This window comes from Macrobrachium rosenbergii, chromosome 46 (assembly GCF_040412425.1).
Source record: "Macrobrachium rosenbergii isolate ZJJX-2024 chromosome 46, ASM4041242v1, whole genome shotgun sequence".
NCBI classification, from domain to species: domain Eukaryota; kingdom Metazoa; phylum Arthropoda; class Malacostraca; order Decapoda; family Palaemonidae; genus Macrobrachium; species Macrobrachium rosenbergii.
This window is the reverse complement of record NC_089786.1, coordinates 1,822,501-1,847,770: the sequence shown is the minus strand read 5'-3', so window position 1 is coordinate 1,847,770 and position 25,270 is coordinate 1,822,501. Positions and strand designations below refer to the sequence as shown.

The 25,270-nt window shown below is 37.7% G+C and overlaps 1 protein-coding gene across 3 annotated transcripts in view; it reads right to left on the bottom strand.

The window, feature by feature from the left end:
* The window catches only part of LOC136830143 (leucine-rich repeat-containing protein 24-like), a 668,646-nt gene that overhangs the window by 544,001 nt on the left and 99,375 nt on the right, over positions 1-25,270 (bottom strand). The window contains exon 2 of one of the 3 annotated variants that reach the window (XM_067089346.1): positions 4,215-4,255. The exons of the other annotated variants lie outside the window; for them this stretch is intronic. The gene's annotated coding sequence lies outside the window, so the exon portion shown is untranslated. The remainder of the gene's footprint in view (positions 1-4,214; positions 4,256-25,270) is intronic. 3 annotated transcript variants of the gene reach the window in all.

Below are 25,270 nucleotides of genomic sequence, written 5' to 3'. Positions count from 1 at the left end.
TGTATGTGTATATATATATATATATATATATATATATATATATATATATATATATATATATATATATATATATATATATATATAAATATAATCTTTCTGTATTTCCTATTACCTTCTGTAACTGCTTCCTAATGAACACCATAATATTCTCTGGAAGCTTGAATTTCGTGTCAATGGCCCCCTGTGGTAGGCTTGCTGCGTCTGAATACGGTTCACCTTCCTTTGAATAATAATAATAATAATAATAATAACAAGCACACTCTCCAGTCCCCAAGACAATTCCCACCGCATTATCCGCAACGCTAAGCTCGGAATTCAAACGCGATTGAAACAAGATATCAGCTTTAGAGCGATTTAGCCTGGCATATAGGTTACTGGGTCACGCTGGTTTCATAATTTGGTCAACAGCGGCCTTGCCAAGGTCTTTCCTCCCCAATGCTGCCACACCTTTTGCCTTACAAAACTGGGTAGCATTTAGACGCGTCTCTCGTGCTTTTCAGAGAGCACGCAGATCAGGAGGATTCCAAATTTGTCCCGGCAGAAGATGGAGTAGACAGCCCCAACTCCCCGCCAGCAGTTCGGTTTTTGGACTATATTTGCGTTGTGGTGAGTGGTTCTACCTAAAATGGCGTAGCCACGCCCCCTTGCAGTTCTTTTTAGGCCTAAAATTTTGAGGAGGTGGTCCTAGGTGGTTCTGCAGTTCTGTTTTGGGCAAAAAAGGTGGTTCTGGAATACCCACGCCTCCCAGCAGTTCTGTTTTCGCTGAGGTAAGTGGCTAAAATGGAGTTTCCCAGAAGTTCTGTTTTGACTATAGTAGGTGGTCCTACCTAAAATGGAATAGCCACATCCTCCCAGTAGTTCTGTTTTGGGCTATATTTGCGTTGTGGTGAGTGGTCCTACCTAAAATGGAGTACCCATGTCTCCCAGCAGTTCTGTTTTGGGATCATATTTGCGTTGTGGTAAGTGGTCCTACCTAAAATGGTGTTGCCACATCAACAAGCAGTTCTGTTTTGGGCTATATTTGCGTTGAGATAGTGTGTCCTACCTAAAATGCAGTAGCCACATCTCCCAGCAGTTCTGTTTTGGACTATATTTTCGCTGAGGTAGGTGTTTCTACCTAAAAAAGATTGTATCGCTCATGGCAATTGTACCGGTCTGCGCATAATTCGAGGAGATGGAGGCCCCAAAGGCTTCTGTGTGGTGGTCACTGGTTTGCAAGAGAGAAGACAGTGTCACTGAAGAGAATAAAGGTGTCACTGGACAAAATGACACTGTCAGAGAGAAGACAGTGCCACTGAACAGAAAGAAAGTGCCACTGGGCAGAAACAAAGTGTCACTGGACAAAAGGAAATTGTGCCTGGACAGAAGTAACCTGAAACAGAACAGAATGAAAGTGTCACTGAGCAGAGTGACAGTGTCACTGAATAGAAATGAATCAATAAACAGAATAATGTCACAGAATAAAAGAATGATGTCACTGAAGAGAAATGACAGTTCCACTGAACAGAAGAAGTCATTACTCAATAGAGCACTCAGGAGGAGATCTACAATGACACTGAACACTGTGGCGTCACTGAATCGTTGAGAATAATTATTAATGAACAGCTGTCACTGCACAGGATCGAACAGAGAGTCGACCAGACCGAGGAGAATCCTTGACAGGCATTCGACGTGATCGACACCGTCATTAATCAGGAGAGAAAGAGACAACAATAGTCCAGACTAGCGTCCTCCAGAGAGAGAGAGAGAGAGAGAGAGAGAGAGAGAGAGGAAGAGAGAGAGAGAGAGAGAGAGAGAGAGAGATGAACAGTAGAATAGAGGGACAGAAGGACAGAGAGAGAGAATGAACAAGAGGACAGAGAGAGAGAGAGAGAGAGAGAGAGAGAGAGAGAGAGAGAGAGAGAGAGAGAGAGAGAGAGCAGAAAATGAACTGGAAGAGAGAGAGAGAGAGAGAGAGAGAGAGAGAGAGAGAGAGAGAGAGAGAGAAGATTGATAGCCAGGCGCGTATTCGTCACAGAAGGCTGTCACCTTAATGGTGGGAGTAGAGTGCCAGGGAAGGTGGGGAGTGCCACCACCGGGGGTGGTGGTAGGCAGTGCCACCTTTTGCGACAACGACAGTAGTGCCGTCCTTAGGTCAACAAGGTCCACTTGCCAATTAAGTCACTCCCCCTTCCCCCCTCAAAGCCCCCTGTGGGAGGGGTGAAGGGGGAAGGGGGTCTCTCACGTCAGGGTTTCAGAAGACGAACACAATATCAAGAGACAAAAAAATTCTACCTAATTCTACAAATCTAAAAATTCTTTTTGATTCAGACGCCGACGGGAGGGGCATCCTAACCAACAGACCCACCTCCAAGAAGAGCGGTCACAAAAATGCGGAAAAACAGAAGCAGGGAAAAAATTCCAAAGCACGAGAGTAGAATAACTCCACTCAAAGCCTAGTACATAATGAACTTTTAATAGGACCATAAAACCGATTATATGCTAATCCATAATGGCTTGGCAAAAACCCGATTACAGTCGGCCGTTTGAGCCTAATGACGTGTTAATGAGAGAGAGAGAGAGAGAGAGAGAGAGAGAGAGAGAGAGAGAGAGAGAGAGAGAGAGAGTTAACCATTCACCAGTTTTATGCAGGCGAAACATCATACCTTCTTTCGTTCTTTGATGAAATAAAAAAAAATTAGCACACAAATTATTAAAGTACACATACACACATAAACAAACAAGACACAGACACAGAGAGAGAGAGAGAGAGAGAGAGAGAGAGAGAGAGAGAGAGAGAGAGAGAGAGAGAGAGAGAGAGAGACTTTGTGTGGAAAGAAACTCTTCTGCGTTGACACTGAATATGGCAAAATCTGACAAAAACTCTCAATGTCTTATGTGTAGAAAGCAAATGAATACAATAACACAGATTGAGAGAGAGAGAGAGAGAGAGAGAGAGAGAGAGAGAGAGAGAGAGAGAGAGAGAGAGAGAGAGAGAGAGAAAGCCTATTCAACTCAACAGAACAGATGGAAGAATCACATTCTGTGCCAGAATCCCGTCAGCTCCAGTTAGAACTACATTAAATTCCCGAGATGAAGATGACAGGTGCAACAACTCCCTTAGGCCTAACCAAGTTCTCTTAGCTAAGCCTGCCGTTGGCCCTGCCACTCTTCAGAGCCTTCAGAGCCTTCAGAGCCTTCCCCCCAACAACCCCCGTCTTCGTCAGATGCGTCCTGAAAATTATACGCAATCGTCGTAGGTGAAAGCTGACGACCTAAATTCAACTCGAAATTTTGGGATTGTGTCCTTTTTTTGGTCTTGATTTTAGAGTGACATTCACTTTGAATCGACTCACATTGGTGGGGGGCCTTAAGGGGGTATCTCTCTCTCTCTCTCTCTCTCTCTCTCTCTCTCTCTCTCTCTCTCTCTCTCTCTCTCTCTCTCTCTCTTGTATTCATTAGTAAGTTAGATTTTGTTTAGCTGATTAAAAGAAAAGAAAAAGGTATGATTCTTCCAGCTGTCCCTAAAACTGTTGAGGAGAAGTGGTGTTAATTCTCTCTCTCTCTCTCTCTCTCTCTCTCTCTCTATTCCGTCCACTGACGTTCATTCTTCTCCTCCTCCTTCTTCACTGGGACACAAAAACAAACAAACAAACAAAAACAACGGAAGATCGAATTCAAGAGTCACAAAGAAGAGGGTCAGCATCAGAGGGGAAATAGATAAGACACGAGGAAGACAAATCCCCTCATAAGTGAGGGTTGAGGCTTGCTCAAGAAGGGGAGAAGAAGGAAGGGATCTCTCTCTCTCTCTCTCTCTCTCTCTCTCTCTCTCTCTCTCTCTCTCTCTCTCTCTCTCTCTCTCTGTGTGTTTACTTCTATCTGTTGTTTGTATGAGTGTGTATATATATATATATATATATATATATATATATATATATATATATATATATATATATATATATATATATATATATATAAAATCAGTGAAAATCTCAGCCTCCCCAAACCAAAGATTAACGTACAGAAATCTATCAACACCTCACTTGAAAATACTGAAAATTTCCTTTCCCAAGGGATTCACAACCCTATGTTTATTCCACAGACATCTACACGGCCCTCGATCGACAGCACAAATCATATTAAAATTATATAAAGTAATAAAAATTTGCTATTTTAATTATGGTGGATTCTATCATTCAAGCCAGAAAGAGAATTTCTTTTGAATTAAACTGTACCTTGTTCAGTTTGTAAGCTCAGTCCGGAAGCGGCCACCAACCTGTAAAGAGAACGGGAGAACCAGATTAGTTAGGCAGATTCAAATCTGAAAACTTTTATTTACTGGCAGATATTGAAGCTTTTATTTACTGTCTGATATTGAAAATTTTATTTACTGTCTGATGTTGAAAATTTTATTTACTGTCTGATATTGAAAAATTTTATTTACTGCCAGATATTAAAACTTTTTACTGGTAGATATTGAAACTTTTATTTACTGGAAGATATTAAAACTTTTATTTACTGCCAGATATTGAAACTTTTATTTACTGGTCAGATATTAAAACTTTTATTTACTGGCAGATATTAAAACTTTTATTTACTGTCTGATATTGAAACTTTTATTTACTGCCAGATATTAAAACTTTTATTTACTGGCAGATTTAAAAATCCAAATACAATAATGATTCCAAATTTTGAAAACTTTTAGTGATTTCATATTTAAAAATCCACATGTTCAAAATAATGAAACGAAATTTTGAAAACAATAAATTACAGAGTGATTTTAGTTTTGCCAAAATTATAAATTACAGGGGATTTTGAATTTCTAAATGAAAATTACATAAAATTACAGACGATTGTGAGTTTCGAAACCAAAATTACATAAAATTACAGAGGATTGTGAGTTTCGAAACCAAAATTACATAAATTACAGAGGATTTTGAGTTCCGAAGTCATAATTACATAAAATTACAGAATTTTTGAGTTTCGAAATCACTATTACGTAAATTACTGAGGATTTTGAGTTTCAAAGTGAAAATTACATAAATTACAGATGATTTTGAGTTCCGAAGTCATAACTACATAAAATTACAAAATTTTGAATTTCGAAATCACAATTACGTAAATTACAGAGCATTTTGAGTTTCAAAATGAAACTTACATAAATTACAGAGGATTTTGAGTTCCGAAGTCATAATTACATAAAATTACAGAATTTTTGAGTTTCAAAACCACAATTACGTAAATTACAGAGTATTTTGAGTTTCAAAATGAAACTTACATAAATTACAGAGGATTTTGAGTTCCGAAACCAAATTTCCATAAATTACAGAGAATCCCGAGTTTCAAAATCAAACTTACACAAATTACAGAAGAAGTCTGGGTTTCGAAACCAAAAATTACAGGGTTCAAATCTGACTTCTACTGACAGATTTCATTACAGATTTCAAAAACACCAAATGACTGTCTCAGATTCCACCCCGCCAATTACAAGAGGAGCCGAAACCGAGCAGCGTCGTCGCCAAAGATTTTGGGGGACGTAAAAATCCAATTTCAGACTCGAGACACGAACACCATCAGAGCCGTGGAAGGAGGGGGTTGGGGCGGGGAGGTGGGGAGCCCCTGAAATCCAGCTATAGATTGGAAATCCAATTACAGCCGGGAGACACGAAATCCAATCACGGATTCGCGGACGTAAATCCACAAAGTTCGAAGCCGCGGGTTCGTGATTGTCGGCAACAGGTGTCAATTAAGTTGATTACACGGAGACTCACTTGCATTTTGCTTTGATTCGATGCATAAGGAAAATATTCTTTCTCTCTCTCTCTCTCTCTCTCTCCTCTTTCTCTCTCTCTCTCACACACACACACACACACACAAACAAACACACAAACACACACACACACAAAACAGTGTATACCTCCTTTCAAAAGATAAATCTTTCATTCACCTACGCCCACATATATATGATATAATGATGAATGAACCTCTTCAACAATATGCCTGTGTGTGTGTGTGTGAGTGTGTGTGTGTGCGCGCGCGCTCTCGCGCGCGCGCGTGTGCAGCAGACGCCTCCCCTTCCTCTCAATATATGACGAGAAGCGAGAGATTTCCAAAAGAAATCTAATACAGGTAAGTGGGGTCTTTATTCGGATGCGGTAGCTTACTCTCGTGAATTCTCGTACGCGTCTCTCTCTCTCTCTCTCTCTCTCTCTCTCTCTCTCTCTCTCTCTCTCTCTCTCTCCATTTTCTAAATTGCACCTGGCGTAATTCAAAAAGATGACAATGCCTCGTGCTTCCTCTCAACGCTAAGGAGATACATAATCAGGACTTGACTGACAGAGATGAAATAGACTTCCGAGCCAAATGCGAAGTCCTTTTTTTTACATAAGCAAATCGCAATTCAACTTTTTGTTACGTTCCCACTGAAAAGAAATATGTAAGTTTTCTAAATAATGAGAAAAATGAGAAGATGACAGAATATGTCAATTAATGATATATATGAATTAGTATCATCTTATTTAAAAGATTCACGTTTAATTAATGTTTAGTTACAGTTCACCTTTAAGTTCATCATTTTCTCCGCGGCATTCAAATTACCTTCATCAATTTGCTCCAGAACTCTCTACTGACTTTCTTAAAATCTCGCCTTTCAGAGACATAAAATTGACCTCTGAGAAGGAGAATGGGTTTTTAGTGATCCGTATGTTTGTGTGTTCGTTTGTTAGGGTTTTTCTGATCCATATGTGATCCGTTTGTTAGATTTTTCTGATCCGGATGTTTGTGTATGTTTGTTAGGGTTTTTTTCTGATCCATATGTGATCCGTTTGTTAGGTTTTTCCTGATCCGTATGTGATCCGTTTGTTAGGTTCTTTTCTGATCCGTATGTGATCCGTTTGTCAGGGTTTTTTCTGATCCGTATGTGATCCGTTTGTTAGGGTTTTTCTGATCCGTTTGTTAGGTTTTTATGACCCGTATGTTTGTGCATTCATTTTTTAGGTTTTTGCTGATCCGTATGTGATCCGTTTGTTAGGTTTTTCAGATCCGTATGTTTGTGTATTCCCTTGTTAGTTCTTTTCTGATCCGAATGTTTGTATATCCGTGTGTCAGGTTCTTTTCTGATTCATATGTACATGCATTCGTTTGTTAGCAGAGTTCCCCAAAAAGGCACCAGAGGATTTTGACGAAAATCTGACCAGAAGTTGACCTCCTCATTGGCAACTAGTGAGAAGAGTTTGGGAGAGATTGGAATGTAATAAGGACACTCTTGGTGGTGGATTGCTCAGCCTTGGCGGAGGCTTGCGGGCTCTAAACATTCTCATTGAAGAATACAGACCCTGTGACTTTCAGACTAAACTTTCTAACCACAGTCTCCTAAACAGATGACACACAAACATTCCCGCTTCGTAAAGGATTATTGTCGAAACTGTTTTGAAAGAGAGAGAGAGAGAGAGAGAGAGAGAGAGAGAGAGAGCTAAACCCCGTGACTCAAAAACTAAACCCCTCTAACCACACTCTTGTAATAAAATCTGATGACAACCATTTTCCCTCCTCGAAGGATTCCTGTCACACAAAAAATGAGAGAGAGAGAGAGAGAGAGAGAGAGAGAGAGAGAGAGAGAGAGAGAGAGAGAGAGAGATCGCATCCCCAAACATTCTCAAAAGGACGCAACTATGACGAGAGACGCGGCAGCGAACGACGAGGAGTTAGAATGATAACTTTCTCTCCTCTTTAAATGGCACTGCTCGGGTGGTTGGCACTGGCACTGGCGATGGTGCCGCTTCAGTGCCACCAGTCGTATTGCAACGGGGATAAGATGATGGGGTGGTCGTCACTGCCGCCTCTTTCTCTATGTGGGGAGGGGAGGGGGGAGGTGGTGGGGGGGGATGGGGTAGGGGTGGGAAAAGAGAGAGAGAGAGCGCGTGTGTGGGTGTTGGGAGAAGGGTGGAAAAAGTAGTTCATGATGCTGTGGAGGAGGAGGAGGAGGAGTGGAGGAGGAGGAGGAGGAGTGTAGGAGGAGGAGGAGTGGTAGAGGGAGGAGGAGGAGGAGGGAAGTGGGAGGTGGCTGGAACTTGTAACACAGTGACTACAGTTTGTTTCTGTGACTTGTTGGCGCTTAGAGATTTGTCCGTTTGCACACGCGTGTGGGCGTTTGATACAAAAAGTGCGTGTAAGTGCGTGAGTGTGTGTATGCGTGCACGCGCGTGCGTGTGGAGGGGGAGAAAGGGGGGGAAGATGGGGGGAGAATTAAAGTATACGTGTGCCAGCGTATGAATTGATACATATATAAAAATAATTCAAGTGTTGAATCGGGTAAAGCGCCCCCCCTTCTCTCTCTCTCTCTCTCTCTCACCATTAAAACATCTTTTTCTCCTTACCTATTTCTCTGTCTCTGTCTCTCGGTCTCTTTCTCTCCGTGCAGATAGATAAGAGTAAAACTATTACTCCTATCACTGAAATGTAAATTTCTCTCTCTCTCTCTCTCTCTCTCTCTCTCTCTCTCTCTCTCTCTCTCTCTCTCTCCAGCTGTGAATAGAAGTAAAACTATCGCTCCTACCTCCTGAATCTAAATCTCGCTCCTCTCCCCGAAATGTAAAACTCTCTCTCTCTCTCTCTCTCTCTCTCTCTCTCTCTCTCTCTCGAAATAACGAGATTGTCCAGAGTAATAGAATGAGTATCGTTCCAATTAAACGGCAAGGATCTTTTTTGTGCTTTGATTCCAAACCTACTTGTAGAGAGAGAGAGAGAGAGAGAGAGAGAGAGAGAGAGAGAGAGAGAGAGAGAGAGAGAGAGAGAGTATTCACATCCTTTGAATCGTGTCGTTGGAATCACGCCGTTCGAGGTGCGGATAAAAGATTATTTAACTTTCATAAAGTTAGATCTGATGATGTTTCCACAGGCGAGTTCTGTGGGAAGGGGAGGGGGGGGGGGGGTCGGAGGGGCGGGGTGGGGTGTGAGGGTGTTGCTGGTATATAGAGCTCTTTGTTTTAGGTCGGCTATATTCCAACAAGCTGGGGAGAGAATACATACATGCATACAGTGTATATATGTTTATGTATATACATATGTGTGTATGTACGAGTATTATGTATATGAGAGAGAGAGAGAAAGAGAGAGAGAGAGAGGAAATATACATGTGTTCGTGTGTAGAGAGAGAGAGAGAGAGAGAGAGAGAGAGAGAGAGAGAGAGAGAGAGAGAAGATTACACGAGTTAGCTCACATAAAGACAATTACTCTGAGTTAAGACAGAGACAAAACCAAATAAATTAAGAGAGAGAGAGAGAGAGAGAGAGAGAGAGAGAGAAAAGAAAGCTCTTAACAATTCAAACAGACACTGTACCTTTCGTCACAAGACAGAGGACAAAACAAGAGAGAGAGAGAGAGAGAGAGAGAGAGAGAGAGAGAGAGAGAGAGAGAGAGAGAGAGAGAGAGACTATCACACTGTCATTAAATCTGGTCCTTACAAAGTTGTCCCATGGACGGCTGCTAGCCAGCCAGCCAGCCAGCCAGCCAGCTCGCTCGCTCGCTCGCGCGCAAAAGCAAGCACGCAAGCAAGCACATGTTTCATCATTCCGAAGTAATCCCGGACCTAATTTAGAGCCAGTATTTTCCTCAGGTAAACTTTACGGGGTCCCAACTAACAGAAGTTCTGAAACTTCACTGAGAAACTTCTTTTCTTATTTTTATTTTCCTGTTATCTGACTCTGTTACTGTGTGCTAGAACCAATTTATGGCTGGAATTGGCGAGTGTATACGTTGCTTGTTTGGCATGGTTTTGCATAATGGAGTTGTCTGCTGAAGTTATGATGGAGACTGTGTTTATGTATTATAATTTATATTATGCTGTAAGGAATAGTTATCCCAGATTATATATATATATATATATATATATATATATATATATATATATATATATATATATATATATATATATCCTATATATATTGGAATCGATCATACAGGCCTTGCACTCCCTTGAATCGATCTCAGGCCTTGCACCTCGGAGGAAGATCTTTTCCAAGGATGAATATCGAATGCAACCTTTATACAGAAACAGTTTCAAATTCGACAGCCAATTTTATATCCGTGACATATAACGAACTGGAAATCGCCTTACGCTGTGTTCTACACAATTCCAGGTCGGTTACGCCATCTCGAACCCGTTTTTTTTCAGATTCCAGATTCCAGGTCGGCACGCGAGGAAGAACGTATAAAGAAAAAAAAAGACGGCCCTTCGTGACTCAAGGTCGACCATATTGGAAAGTGCACGAGTCAACGACCTTTCCAGACTAGAGGATTATTATTATAGGAAAAACAATGATGCATCTTCTTGCGTGGCGTGACCCAAGGTCAGCCACACTGGAAAGAGTTTTACTTGGCGTCCTGTCATGACTAGAATGACGTGTTTCCAGCTGATGTACGAGCGTCTTTCCAGTTATATACAAGTTTTCCAGTTGCTGTATCAATGTTTTCCAGTATGATACCAACATTCTTCCAACTGATAAAGCAATATGGCAGTTTATCCAGCTGTCGTGCCATTGTTTTCCAGTATTATACCAACATTCTTCCAGCTGATAAAGCATTATACACGTTTTCCAGCTGTCATAGTGTTTACCAGTATTATACCAACATTCTTCCAGCTGATAAAGCAATATATACGTTTTCCAGCTGTCATAGTGTTTTCCAGCATTATACCAACATTCTTCCAGTTGATAAAGCAATATACACGTTTTCCAGCTGTCATAGTGTTTTCCAGTATTATACCAACATTCTTCCAGCTGATAAAGTATTATGGAAGTTTATCCAGCTGTCATAGTGTTTTCCTGTATTATACCAACATTCTTCCAGCTGATAAAGCATTATGCACGTTTTCCAGCTGCACAGTATTATACCAACATTCTTTTCCACGTCTGCCAGCTGTCATAGTGTTTTCCAGTATTATACCAACATTCTTCCAGCTGATAAAAAAGCAATATATACGTTTTCCAGCTGTCATAGTGTTTTGATATACCAACATTCTTCCAGTTGATAAAGCAATATACACGTTTTCCAGCTGTCATAGTGTTTTCCAGTATTATACCAACATTCTTCCAGCTGATAAAGTATTATGGAAGTTTATCCAGCTGTCATAGTGTTTACCAGTATTATACCAACATTCTTCCAGCTGATAAAGCATTATGCACGTTTTCCAAAGTGTTTACCAGTATTATACCAATATTCGTCCAGCTGATAAACACGTTTTCCAGCTGTCATATTGTTTTCCAGCATTATACCAACATTCTTCCAGTTGATAAAGCAATATACACGTTTTCCAGCTGTCGTATCAATGTTATCCATTATTATACCAACATTCTTCCAGCTGAGAAAGCAATATACACGTTTTCCAGTTGCCGTATCAATGTTTTCCAGTATCATACCAACATTCTTCCAGCTGATAAAGCAATATACACGTTTTCCAGGCGTCACAGCGTTTTTCAGTATTATATCATTCTTCCAGTTGATAATTCAATGATAAACCGATGTCCTTCCAGGTATCAAACTGTCCTTCTCATATCTGCAGTTATCAAACCTGACTTACCCTTTGTAATGATAAAAACCAACATTCTTCTAGTATCTAGTTGATAAACCAACGTCCTACCAACTGTTAAACCATCGCGTTGACAGATATCAAAACAAAGTTATTTTTTTTTATCAAACCAAAGTTACTCTAGGTATATAGAGCAACAAACTTCTCTGTCTTTATAAGAAATAGCACAATGCAGTATTATTATTCCCATAGTCAAAGCATTCTGCAAAAGTGATTCCGGTTGATAAACCAATTTCCCACTGGTTAATAAACCAATCTTCTTTCAGGGATAAAACAGAATTACTTTATAAATCAATTTCCTATTAGTAACTGAAATGTCCCTCCAATTGTTAAGCCAACGCCTTTCCAGTTTTAAACCAACCTCCTTCAGAGATGAAACCAACAGCCTTCTAGTTACTAAACCAACATCCTTCCAGTTGTTTTCCTCCAGTGATGAAACCAGCGGCCTTCCAGTTAATAAACCAACATCCTTCCAGCAATTAAACCAAAATCCTTCAGAACTGAAACCAGAAGCCTTACAGTTGTTAAACCAACATCCTTCCATCCTTCCAGATGCTGAACCAAAATCCTTCAGTAATGAAACCAGAAGCCTTCCAGGTATTAAACCAACATCCTTCCATATGTTAAACCAAAATCCTCCAATAATGAAACCAGAGGCCTTCCAGTTATTGAACCACCATCCTTCCAGTCCTTAAACCAAATTCCTCCAGTGACGAAACCAGAGGTCTTCCAGTTATTGAATCGCCATCCTTCCAGTTCTTCAACCAACGTCCCTAGTACTGAAACCAGAGACCTTCCAGTTATTGAACCAAAATCCTTCCAGTTCTTAAACCAACGTCCCTAGTACTGAAACGAGAGACCTTCCAGTTATTGAACCAACATCCTTCCAGCTCTTAAACCAGCGTCCCTAGTACTGAAATCAGAAGCCTTCCAGTCACTAATCAAAAGTCTTTCCAGCAATTAAACAAGCTGAGCTGGAAACCCCTCAGCACAATACCAAAACCAGGCCTGTCAAGCCGCTGACAGTCAAACTCTGCAGAAAGCCCCAGATAGAGGAAAATCCCCAAATCTCCTCAAAAGGAGAAACCGAAAAGAGAGAGAGAGAGAGAGAGAGAGAGAGAGAGAGAGAGAGAGAGAGAGAGAGAGAGAGAGAGAGAGAGAGAGAGAGAGAGAGAGAGAGAGAGAGAGAGAGAGAAGAACCTCCTCCTTGGCTTTTGAGTTCACTTCTGAGTTCTCTTTCTCAAAGGTGAACTATTCTGGCTCCTAATTGCACTGCTCCCTCTTTTGCTCCGATGTATAATTCATGCCTTCTCCATTGCCCGTCTTTGGGAGATGCATATCCTTCCTCCTTTCTTTGCTCTCGGCTCCTGCGCTATCAAAACAACGGCGGGAAGAAGAAGAAGAAGAAGAAGAAGCCACAAGAAGCCACAGGAAGTGGGTGGTCTCTGTGCTTTTTCGAAAGAGGGAGAAGACACACATACACATACACACACACACACACACACACACACACACACACACACACAAACAAGCATTGGTTCCAAATAGTTCCAGACGTTTTTCGAAGAGTTGGGAGATAAATTAGAAAAAAAGAAGAGAAAGTCATTCATTATTCTGGAACCAAAACAGCTCTCCAACTGGTACAGTTTTCATACACAAACTCTAATTTCTACTTGCAAGTACAAAATGATGGAAAAAAGTACGAGAAGTACTTTACTTTGTCTTCTTTCCTATTTGAAAAGATTTGCAAGGTAAAGTATGATCGTTATTTAGGATTTAGAAGACAGTTGTTGGCACAAGCAATTTGCATGATTAAAATTTTAACCATTTTTTCTTGAAGCTACGTACTAGACTGTACCATCTCATCTTCTTTCTCGCCTGCTAGAAGGAGATTCACTCTGCCCTAAAATGGAAGACTGCAGTATCTGCAAAAATACAAAACTGAGAAAAATGGTAGATACTGCAGTTTTCCTGGCCTTACTCTGATTTTGCAGATATTTTGCATTGAAGAATCATTCTGAAACTGCAGTAACTTGTGTATTGGTGTTTCACGAGCCCAATAGGGATATCTCCTGAAAATTTTGCTGATAATGCAGTTTTCCTGGCCTTACTACTGATTTTGACACTGCAAATCTAAATAAAGCATTGAAGAATCATTCTGAAACTGCAGTAACTTGTGTATTAGTGTTTCACGAGCCCAATAGGCGGCACATCTCAATTTCGAAAATTTTGCAGATACTGCAGTTTTCCCTTGTCTTACTACTGACTTTGCAGATACCGCAAATGGGACCCCCTAAACAAAGCAATGAAGAATCATTCTGAAACTGCAGTTTTCGGTGGCTTTGATTACACGCTGTACAGAAAACTCATTTTTTACTTGTTTATATAGTTTATGCACCGGCTTCCTTTCATCATATTTATCTGAAAATTAATTTTGAGTCTTGCTTCTCAAATTCCCAAGTCTCACTTCCAAAAGAACCGTCTAGAATAGAACTTTCTCAACTCTTAATAATAATAATAATAATAATAATAATAATAATAATAATAATAATAATAATAATAATAATAATAATAATAATAATAATAATAATAATAATGCTATTTACTGGTCATATCTCTCCCTAACATTGCTCAAATTCCTTCCTTGATCTACTCACTGTTTACATTCCTCATATTCTAAGTATTAATATTCCTGTTTCGAATATAACGTTCTATTATTATTATTATTATTATTATTATTATTATTATTATTATTATTATTATTATTATTATTATTATTATTATTATTATTATTATTTTAATTATTATAAATAGGCAAAACTTATTATTATTTTAATTATTATTATTATTATTTTTATTATTATTATTAATAATAAAATTATTATTATTATTATTATTATTATTATTATTATTATTATTATTATTATTATTATTATTATCAATTTTGCAAAATTATGGTCATGAGTATATTAGTTCATTCTTTCACCTTTCTATCACTATACCCTTTCCTCAATTCTCCCCTTATTATTATTATTATTATTATTATTATTATTATTATTATTATTATTATTATTATTATTATTATTATTATTATTATTCCATCTTTCCATCATTCCTTTCATCAATCCTCCCCAATCCCCTCCCTCTTGTTACGTACCTGTTCTCACCCACCCTCTTGGAATAAGGGGTATTCCAACCTTCTCCCATTGTTAGGAAATCTTCTCCAATCTTCTCTCGTGGGTTAGCACCTTTAAAACCATAGATCGTCTTCGATTTGTTCGTAAGGAACGTTGGGTATCCCCTCTCTCTCTCTCTCTCTCTCTCTCTCTCTCTCTCTCTCTCTCTCTCTCTCTCTCTCTCTCTCTCTCTCTCTCTCACTGCTTATAACTCTTCATTTCATTATACATAAGTTCTGTCAATTCATGGGGTATTTTCTCTCTCTCTCTCTCTGCTTATAACTCATTTCATTACACATAAGATCTGTCAATTTATGAGGTATTCTCTCTCTCTCTCTCTCTCTCTCTCTCTCTCTCTCTCTCTCTCTCTCTCTCTCTCTCTCTCTCTCTTTAAATCTTATATCATCAAACATAATATCTATCAATTTGTGATGCTCTCCGCCTTCCCCTCAACCCCCACCCTCTCTCTCTCTCTCTCTCTCTCTCTCTCTCTCTCTCTCTCTCTCTCTCTCTCTCTCCTTTGCATCCAGCGTTCCTTCCACCTCGGCATTTTCAATATCCGAAGTTCCTTAAACTTCTTCCAGTGAAACTCTTACGTTTCGATTTGAGAGAGAGAGAGAGAGAGAGAGAGAGAGAGAGAGAGAGAGAGAGAGAGAGAGAGAGAGAGAGAGGTCTCTTATTAGCCTGAGACGAAAAGCACCACAGACGAGGGTTCTCTAAATTCATAAAAAAAAAACTACCACCAGCGACGCCAGGTAACTATAAATCGCTCATTCACTTCCCCCCTCTCCCCCACTCCCGCCTTCCCTTTCCTATTCCACTTGGGAAAGTGGTTCCTACCTTCCGCTTCCTTTGGGTAAACGTTAGCTCATTATTCTTGGGCACAGAGTAACAGCATAGGCAAACTCTTGCCCTAGACTTACGTAGCGTTTCTTTTGTGACGTAGCGACTTCCTCCTCGTTACGTTGCTCGTCATTAGGCCTACACAAATATTCACTTTTAGGTTCTACATAACTACTACACTTCCTCCTAGCTTAAACAAAAAAAAATTGTATATTAGGTCTAGAGAAATATTCACTTATGGTCAATGTGCCTACAAAAATATTCAGTGTTAGGTTCTAAACTCTACACTTCCTCCTCCCTTAAACAAAAATTATATATTATTTCAGGCCTACACAAATATTCACTTTTCGTCATTAGGCCTACACAAATATTCACTTTTTCAACCTTAAAAAAGTGTTATATTAGGACCACAAATATTCACTTTTTGTCATTAGGCCTACACAAATATTAACTTTTAGGCTCTACATAACGTCTACATTCCTCTTCTCTTAAAAAAATATATATTAAGCCTACACAAATATTCACTTTCAGCTTCAACTTGGTTTCTAGAATTCTCCTTCTTTAACAAAACAAAAAAAATATTATATTAAGGCCACGAAAATATTCACTCTTCGTCATTAGGCTTACACAAATGTTCACTTTCAGTTCCAACTTAGCTTCTCCAATTTTTCTTCCTTAAACAATATGTATATATATATATATATATATATATATATATATATATATATATATATATATATATATATATATATATATATATATATATATATATAAAGACCATGAAAATATTCTCTTCTGGTTAAGGCTGTCTCTTTTCCACTTAACAAAAGTTCATGATTTTTATTTAATAATTTTAATAATTTTTAATAATTTTATTTAATAATTTCCTTTCTTCGGAAAGTTCAGGTTAATTCTCCCTCCCTCAATTGAAACTCCGAGTATACGTAAACACAGCCTACAAAAATATTCACTTCAAAGTTCACATTTGTTCTGTACAATTTCTCAAATATTTAACAATACTCTTGTTTGTCCTATGCTAGTTCACATAACCACGAGGGGCAACATAATAATAATAATAATAATAATAATAATAATAATAATAATAATAATAATAATAATAATAATAATAATAATAATAATAATAATAATAATGTGCAATAAAAATCCACAATTATATAGTAAAATATATTACTATTGTGGAATTTTATTACACATTATTTTTCACGAGATTGTGAATTTCTTGGCAATAATAATAATAATTATTATTATTCAGAAGATGAATTATTATTATTCGTATGGAACAATTATTATTATTATTCAAAGGGACCACTGATTTGAAATTCAAGCTTCCAAAGAATATTTGAAATTCAATTATTATTATTATTATTATTATTATTATTATTATTATTATTATTATTATTATTATTATTATTATTATTATTATTATTATTACCCAGAAGATGAACCCTATTCATATGGAACAAGCCCACCACAGGGGCCTTTGAACTGATATTCAAGCTTCCAAAGAATATTATGGTGTTCATTGGAAAGGAGTAACAGAAGGCAATAGGAAATACAGGAAGTTATCAGTTATTATTAAAGAAAAAAATTAACAAATAAATAAATAAATAAATAAATATAAAACAATGTAAGTAAAACTATTAAAATACGAGAAGAATTGTTTCAGGGTAGGCCAACGGCGTGAGGAATAAAGGACCTCTGGAACTGAGAAGTTCAACAGTGAGGCATCTTTTCAACAAGTTCTCCGGCGCAATCGAGTTTTCTGCACAGCCGCTACAGCGTATAATCAAGGCCACCGAAAACAGATCTACCTTTCCGCGGTCTCGGTATCATGCTGTATGAGCCGCGGCCCATGAAATTTTAACCAAGGCCCGGTGGTGGCCTAATCCTATATCGTTGCCAGACCCACGATTATGGCTACCTTTAACCTTAAATAAAATAAAGAGTACTGAAGTTAGAGGGCTGCAATTTGGTATGTTTGGTGATTGGAGGGAGGATGATCAACATACCAATTTGCAGCCCTCTGGCCTCAGCAGTTTTTAAGATCTGAGGGCGGACAGAAAAAGTGCGGAAAGAATAAAGTGTTGACGGATAGACCAAAGTCATCTCAATAGTTTTCTTTAAGGAAGAATGAACAAACTTACTCTATTCATTGTTCCCCTTCCACAACCCCTCCCCACCCCCTCCCTAAAAGTATACGATTCAAACTTGGCCCAGGTAAACCCCGTTAATATTAAATTTTTAATCTCTTGCTAAAGTTTGGGATAGCATAACCGACTTCCAGAGGAAAACTTTGCTGGAATACAAACACGCTATAGTGCACTAAATAATCTCGACAAGTTACACAAAAGTCTTGCACTCTTTTTGTCAACATACAAAGACAGCGCGTCTATTCCTGTCAGATTTTTCCCTTGCTTAATAAGCCGTGAATTGAACTGAATACAGAATTTAGGCCAAAAGCCAAGCACTGGGACCTATGAGATCATTTAGCGCTGAAACGGAAATTGAGAGTAAGAGGTTTGAAAGGTGTAACAGGAGGAAAACCTCAAAGCAGTTGCACTATGAATCTATTGTTAGGAGAGGGTTGAGGAAAGGAAGATGGAAGAATGAGAATATGAAAGGAGGTATGGTAAAAGGAACGAAAGGGGTTGCAGCTAGGGGCCTAAAGAAGGCACGCTGCAAAGAACCTTAAGTAATGCCTACAGTGCACCGCACTTAATGAGCTGTGAACACAGATTTAGTCTGGGAATAAAACGGTGTTAAATATTTGCAGTTGGGTCTGCTCCATTCTTTTCTCCTGATCTTACTGCAGTCAGGGAACTGTATTTTCCATCCCTCTCAGCTTTGAAATCCAATAATGATTTTTAGCCCAATGTTCGTTTTTGTGGCAAAAAAATTAAATGATATTTTAATGTTTTATTTATCTTATGGTCACCATTTTCTGAAAATCCCTCAAAAATAATTTTTAATACATAATTTTAAAATTAATTTAATTGAATATAAAATAATTTTGAATAAGTAACATTCAATTATACTAAAACCCTACAGATTGACAAAATATCAATGAAATGTGAATAATTTATATATTACTATGTTCATAATTATCTGAAAACCTCACAAAAATAATCATGAATACAAAATTTTATATAAATTTCAGTCCAGTAAAAATGATTTCCATTTAAGTAGAAAATAAATGCAATATTTCAGAGACCAAACTGTTTCTATCCTCAGGCAATGAATGAGCAAGAGTTACAGAAAGGCAGTATTTATACCAGAAGGCCCATAGGTCAGTCGTTACGTCACTCCAGTTGGCAATTTCGCTTTAATCATCTTAATCGAGGGTTGGGGGAGGATTTTATCTATAATATCTGAATCCCAAGCTCCTTTTGAAAGGTTCATCGTGTTTCTTTGTTTAATCAAAGCTGATTCAGCCATCTGACTTTTGAAATGACAATTTCTGCTATAAATCATATTATAAATTCCATATATATATATATATATATATATATGATAAATTATATATATATATATATATATATATATATATATATTTTATTTATAATACCTGAATAGCTCCTTTTGAAAGGTTCATCATATTTCTTTGTTTAATAGCTGATTATACTGACAATTGCTGCTATAAATTATATGACAAATTCCAGTATATATATATATATATATATATATATATATATATATATATATATATATATATATATATATATATATATATATATATAATTTAAATCCCAGTCAAACACCACAGACAAACTTTTCTACTGAATTCAGATCCCCTTTGCTTAATCCTCCTTCGGAAATTGACAAGACGAATTCCTTCAGAGTTAATCAACGCTAAGTCTATTCTCTTTCTCCCCACCCCGCAACCCCACCCCCCCCCAGTTTCATTACAGTTCTGGGACTTTAAATACATTATTCGTGGCTCCTGCTTTCACGTTACCGCACTGGCAACGTGTGTTCTGCCTTTCTTTTAAATCTGCTCGGGAAGGGTTTCGTGAAGTGGGGATTATGTATGCAAGAATCATCCCCGTTGACTTGTTAGTGGGAATAGCCAATAAGGTATTTAGTAAAGCTAATTCAGTAATTATATTCCATGGTTCTGCAGCAGAAAGCATTTATTCAAATTACCTTCTATGTCAGCATGAAATGAAGTGTGTAAGTGGTTTTGAGAGAGAGAGAGAGAGAGTGAGAGAGAGAGAGAGAGAGAGAGAGAGAGAGAGAGAGAGAGAGAGAGAGAGAGAGCATTTAGCACATGCAATTCAGTAATTACCTTCTATGTCAGCATGAAATGAAGTGTGTGTAAGTGGTTTTGAGAGAGAGAGAGAGAGAGAGAGAGAGAGAGAGAGAGAGAGAGAGAGAGAGAGAGAGAGAGAGAGAGAGAGCATTTAGCACATGCAATTCAGTAATTACCTTCTATGTCAGCATGAAATGAAGTGTGTGTAAGTGGCTTTGGAGAGAGAGAGAGAGAGAGAGAGAGAGAGAGAGAGAGAGAGAGAGAGAGAAGCATTTAGGACATGCAATTCAATAATAATATCCTACATGACCATGAAATGAAGCGTAAGTGGTTTGGTTTTTATATCAGAAATTAATGGTTAATCTAATGTCTCACCCAATTTGAGAGAGAGAGAGAGAGAGAGAGAGAGAGAGAGAGAGAGAGAGAGAGAGAGAGAGAGAGAGAGAGAGAGTAGAAATCCCAGATAACATGCCCCTGTTTTAAGGAAACAGCTAATACAAGTCTCATTCTCGTAATATCATCAGTATCCTCTCTGATTCTAATGCTCCTCGTTCCTACATACTCTCTCTCTCTCTCTCTCTCTCTCTCTCTCTCTCTCTCTAGCAGAATGTCGAGGTTGCACATGAAATTGCGACAGTAAACTAAGGAGATGGGCCAATGCTCTTAGCTGTCTCAGCAATAACGATGTTCTACAACGCACGGTTCCCTTATGAATGGCCCAGAAACGACAGTTTTGTTATGATTGCTTATTCCCCTTGACTCTCCAGTATCCGCCTTTGAGATTCCACAACACTGGGATAACGAGACAGTGGATTATCTTTGCGAGCTGGGATGAGGATGGTAATTATCCCTTGTCCCGCAATGTCGTCTTGATTTGTGATAGTAGATTAAAAGGAATGTTTGTTCCCTTGACTAGGAAGCACTCAGTTTTGATAATCAGCAATCTTGGTACGTGAAGAGCTTTAATTTTTGCATGCTGGGATGAGGATGGTAATTAACCCTTTTCCTGTGATGTTACCTTGATTTATATCAGCAGATTAAAAGGAATGTTTATTCCCTTGACTAGGAAGTACTCAGTTTTGATAATCAGCAATCCTGGTATGTGAAGAGCTTTAATTTTTATGAGGATGGTAATTACCCTTTTTCCTGCGATGTTATCTTGATTTATATCTGCAGATTAAAATAGATGCTTATTCTCCTGACTGGGAAGAATTCACTTTCGATAACCAGGAATCTTGGTACGTGTAAAGAGCTTTAATTTTTGCATGCTGGGATGAGGATGGTAATTACCCCTTTTCCAGATGTTGTCCCGACTTATATCAACATTCTGGAATGACTGTTCCTTCCGCCTTCAGTAAAAGGATGGAGCTTGTGAACATCTGAAAAATCCTTACTTCTATGACAGCTTGCAATCTTGGGATAAGAAGAAAATAGCCAAGATGAAGATGGTAACTATCCTATTTCTATATTTTCACAATTCATAATAGAGGTCTCGGGTGATTTCTGACTAGCCTGGACCGGTGGGAGTACCTTTGGAGAACCCGAACCTTGGGAGATAAGTAAATGGTTTGCCTTTGCATGCCAGGATGAGGATGGTACTCATCTCCAGTTCTGTGATGTCACCTTGGGTTCTAATGGCTTATAAGATGATGCTTAAGATACTAGACATCATTATAGCCCAATTTTATAAAGGAATATTAGCGGGTAATTAAATTTTTATGTGGATTTCAAATGACCTGAATGATCTGAACAATATTCAAATAGGCTATTTATATATAGTATTTATATATAATATATATTTATATATATTTTATATATTCATTATATATTTAATTATTAAAGATATGTTTTAATTCTCACTTATCTGTCACTTAAGAGAATTCACAAGCTTAATTGTTTGTGTAAAGAGAAACGTTCTCTCTCTCTCTCTCTCTCTCTCTCTCTCTCTCTCTCTCTCTCTCTCTCTCTCGTGAAGCTGAGCACTTCTCAAGGGTTAAGAACGTGAAATCGAGATGCCTCAAGACGAGGGGAGCCACACCCCCGCCCCATGCCTTACATCCCCCCACCCAATAACTCCAATTCTTGTGTGTGTGTGTGTGTGTGTGTGTGTGTGTGTGTGTGTGTGTGTGTGTGCTCATCCAACAATCTATTGTTCTAAAAACACTGATGAAGGACCTCTCCATCTAAGCTGCAAATACAGAGAGAGAGAGAGAGAGAGAGAGAGAGAGAGAGAGAGAGAGAGAGAGAGAGAGAGATTGTCCCCCATCTATTTGCCATCCTTTTGAAATCGTTCTTCCTCCTCCTCCTCCTCCTCCTCCTCCTCCTCCAGGGTCCTCCTAAACCAAAAATCTTGTCCTCTCCTCCTCCTCCTCCTCCTCCCTCCTCCTCCTCCTCCTCCTCCAGGGTCCTTAAACCAAAATCTTGTCATCAAATTACTACTTTTTCCTCTGACCTCCTTGTGGAGCGACTTGAAGTCTGACCTCTCTCTCTCTCTCTCTCTCTCTCTCTCTCTCCAGTTATCTTTGGCCTACTTGAGAGAGACTTTTCTCTTGAATGTTTTTGATTTGTTAAGACTTTTGTCTGTGACAGAATCTGTCTCGAATGATCATTTAAGTGTTTATGCTAAGAAGCTTTGGAGTCTGATGCGTTTTTGTTAGTAAGTGTGGAATTGTAACTCTTCTTTGGAATGACTTATTATATATATGTACACACACACACACACACACACACACACACACACACATACATATATATATATATATATATATATATATATATATATATATATATATATATATATATATATATATATATATATATATATATATATATATATATGATATATATATATATATATATATATATATATATATATATATATATATATATATATATATATATATATATATATATATATATCACTTTTAGACAGCCGTTTTAATCTAGAAAAATTAACAAATCCATATCCTTATCTAAAGAGAACAATGAACTTGGTCGCTAGTCCACTGCTGTGGATTGTACCTGGGGAAGAAGAGAGAGAGAGAGAGAGAGAGAGAGAGAGAGAGAGAGAGAATAATCCCTAAATCCGTCAATTTATAAAAAAATTATAATGAAAAAATCGAGAGGACCTCGACCGTTAATTCTCTCTCTCTGTCTCTCTCCCTTCTTCTTTCTCTCTCTCTCTCTCTTTATCTCCCTCAATCTCTCTCTCTTTCTCTCCCTCAACCCATCCCTGTTCGGAGAAACTCATCTCTCCTTCCGAACTCATCCAAAATTTAAGGGGTGTGAGAAGGAGAGGTGGTCTAACTACCATCTCAAGTTTTGTTTCACTTTGGGAACAACTAATATTGACAGTATCTTCGCTTTCACAAAAAAGAAAGGAAAAAGTAGCAATTCCTTTCATCAAGTAGCAATTACTTTCGTTAAGTAGCAATTACTTTCATTAAGTAGCAATTCCTTTCATTTAGAAATTCTTTTCATTAAGTAGCAATTCTTTTCATTAAGTAGCAATTACTTTCATTAAGTAGCAATTCATTTTATTACGTAGCAATTCCTTTCATTAACAACTAATTGGGCTACTTGACGATGATTATCCCTGGCCTCCCTTAGACCTCAAAAAAATCAAGCACACAATTGCGTTTGTTTTGTTCATGCTTGCTTCAAGCAATAAAATTGATCAGTAATAATAATAATAATAATAATAATAATAATAATAATAATAATAAACAAAACTCAAACACAATTGGGTTTATTTTTTCAAGCTTGGTTCAAGCAATAATAATAATAATAATAATAATAATAATAATAATAATAATAATAATAATAATTCTATCTTGGTTAATAATCACAGAATAAAAATAATAATTCTATCTTTGGTTTCAAATGTCTGTCAATTAAATAAAAATGTTAAAAATATTAATTTGAATAAATCAATAAAAAATTCTCCTGTCATTCAAATGTCTGTCAATTAAATAAAAATGTTAAAAAATATCGTAATTTGAATAAATCAATAAAAAATCTTTTAATTATCATATCTGTCAATCAAACAAAAATAATGTCAACATGAATCTCCATACTTTCTTGTAATTCAGATATCTGTCAATCATATAAAAATAATCGAAAATAAAAAAGTAATCTTTCCCATATTAATTATATACTCTTGTGATTCAGATATCTGTCAATCAAATAAAAAATAATCGAAAAATAAAAAAAAATAATCTTTTCTCCATACAAACTAATTATGCTCTCTTGTGATTCAAATATCTGTCAATCAAATAAAAAATAATCTCTTTCCCATATTAATTATACTCTTGTGATTCAGATGTCTGTTAACATAGAGAATTAATTAAAAATAAAAAAAATAATCTCTCTCCCATAATTCCCTTCTTATCCCAATAACCAAAGAGAAAAAAATCATCAAAATGAATCAAAATGAAATTAGGAAAAACTCAGAAAATATATTTGGTAGTTAAGGATCCAGGTCACTAATTAACCTGAGAAGAAGAAGAAGAAGAAGAAGGGACATCAAACAGTTTCCTCAGAGGAGGAGGAGGAGGAGGAGGAGGAGGAGGAGGAGGAGGAGACTTTCTAAAGAAAGTGGGGGGAAGCACCGGATGAGCCCCAATGCTTTTGAATTATTGATGGTCCTTGGGTGAGGGGAAACAGGAGGGGGGGAAGGGATAGGAAAGGGGAGGAGGGGGGGGAAAGGGAAATAGTACGGAAAAGGGAACAGAGGGTAAGGGATGATGAAAGGCGGAAAGGGGGAATAAAATGAGTAGTAGGAGGAGAGCAAAGTGGGAGGAAAATGGGAAGGGGAATAAGATGGAATAATAAGGGAAGGGGAAAGGAACAAGACAAGGGAGAATAAAAAGAAAAATGAGGGAAGGGGGAAAATGTGAAAGGGGCAATAAGAGGGTAAATGGAGAAATGGGAGAAAAGGGGGGAATAAAAGGAGAAATAGGGGGAAGGGGAAAAAGGGTGGTTTTTAAGGAAAAATAGGGGGGAAGGAAAAAAGGGAGAAATAGGGAAATAACGAAAATGGAAAAAGGGAGGAGGAAGAAAAAGGGAAAATGAAAATGGAATGAGGAAAAGGGATGGTTAAAAAGGTAAGGGGGAGAGAGGTAAGAACACCCCTTCCCCTCCCCTCCCCCACCACAATTAAGTTAGGCCTAATGTCTTAATTAGTGAAAGCCACACACACAGACCCACACTTTTGTCACGCCATCACACAGAGTGAACATTAATGCCAGCTAGTGTGTGTTCATAATTAAGCCTGTTGATTTTAATTAGTCTTAGATACACACACACACACACACACAAGCACATACACATACACACAAACAGATATACCTTTTTCTCATGCGTACAATCGTCAACAAAAGTCTGTGTTTATAATTAAGTCTGTGGATTCAATTAGTA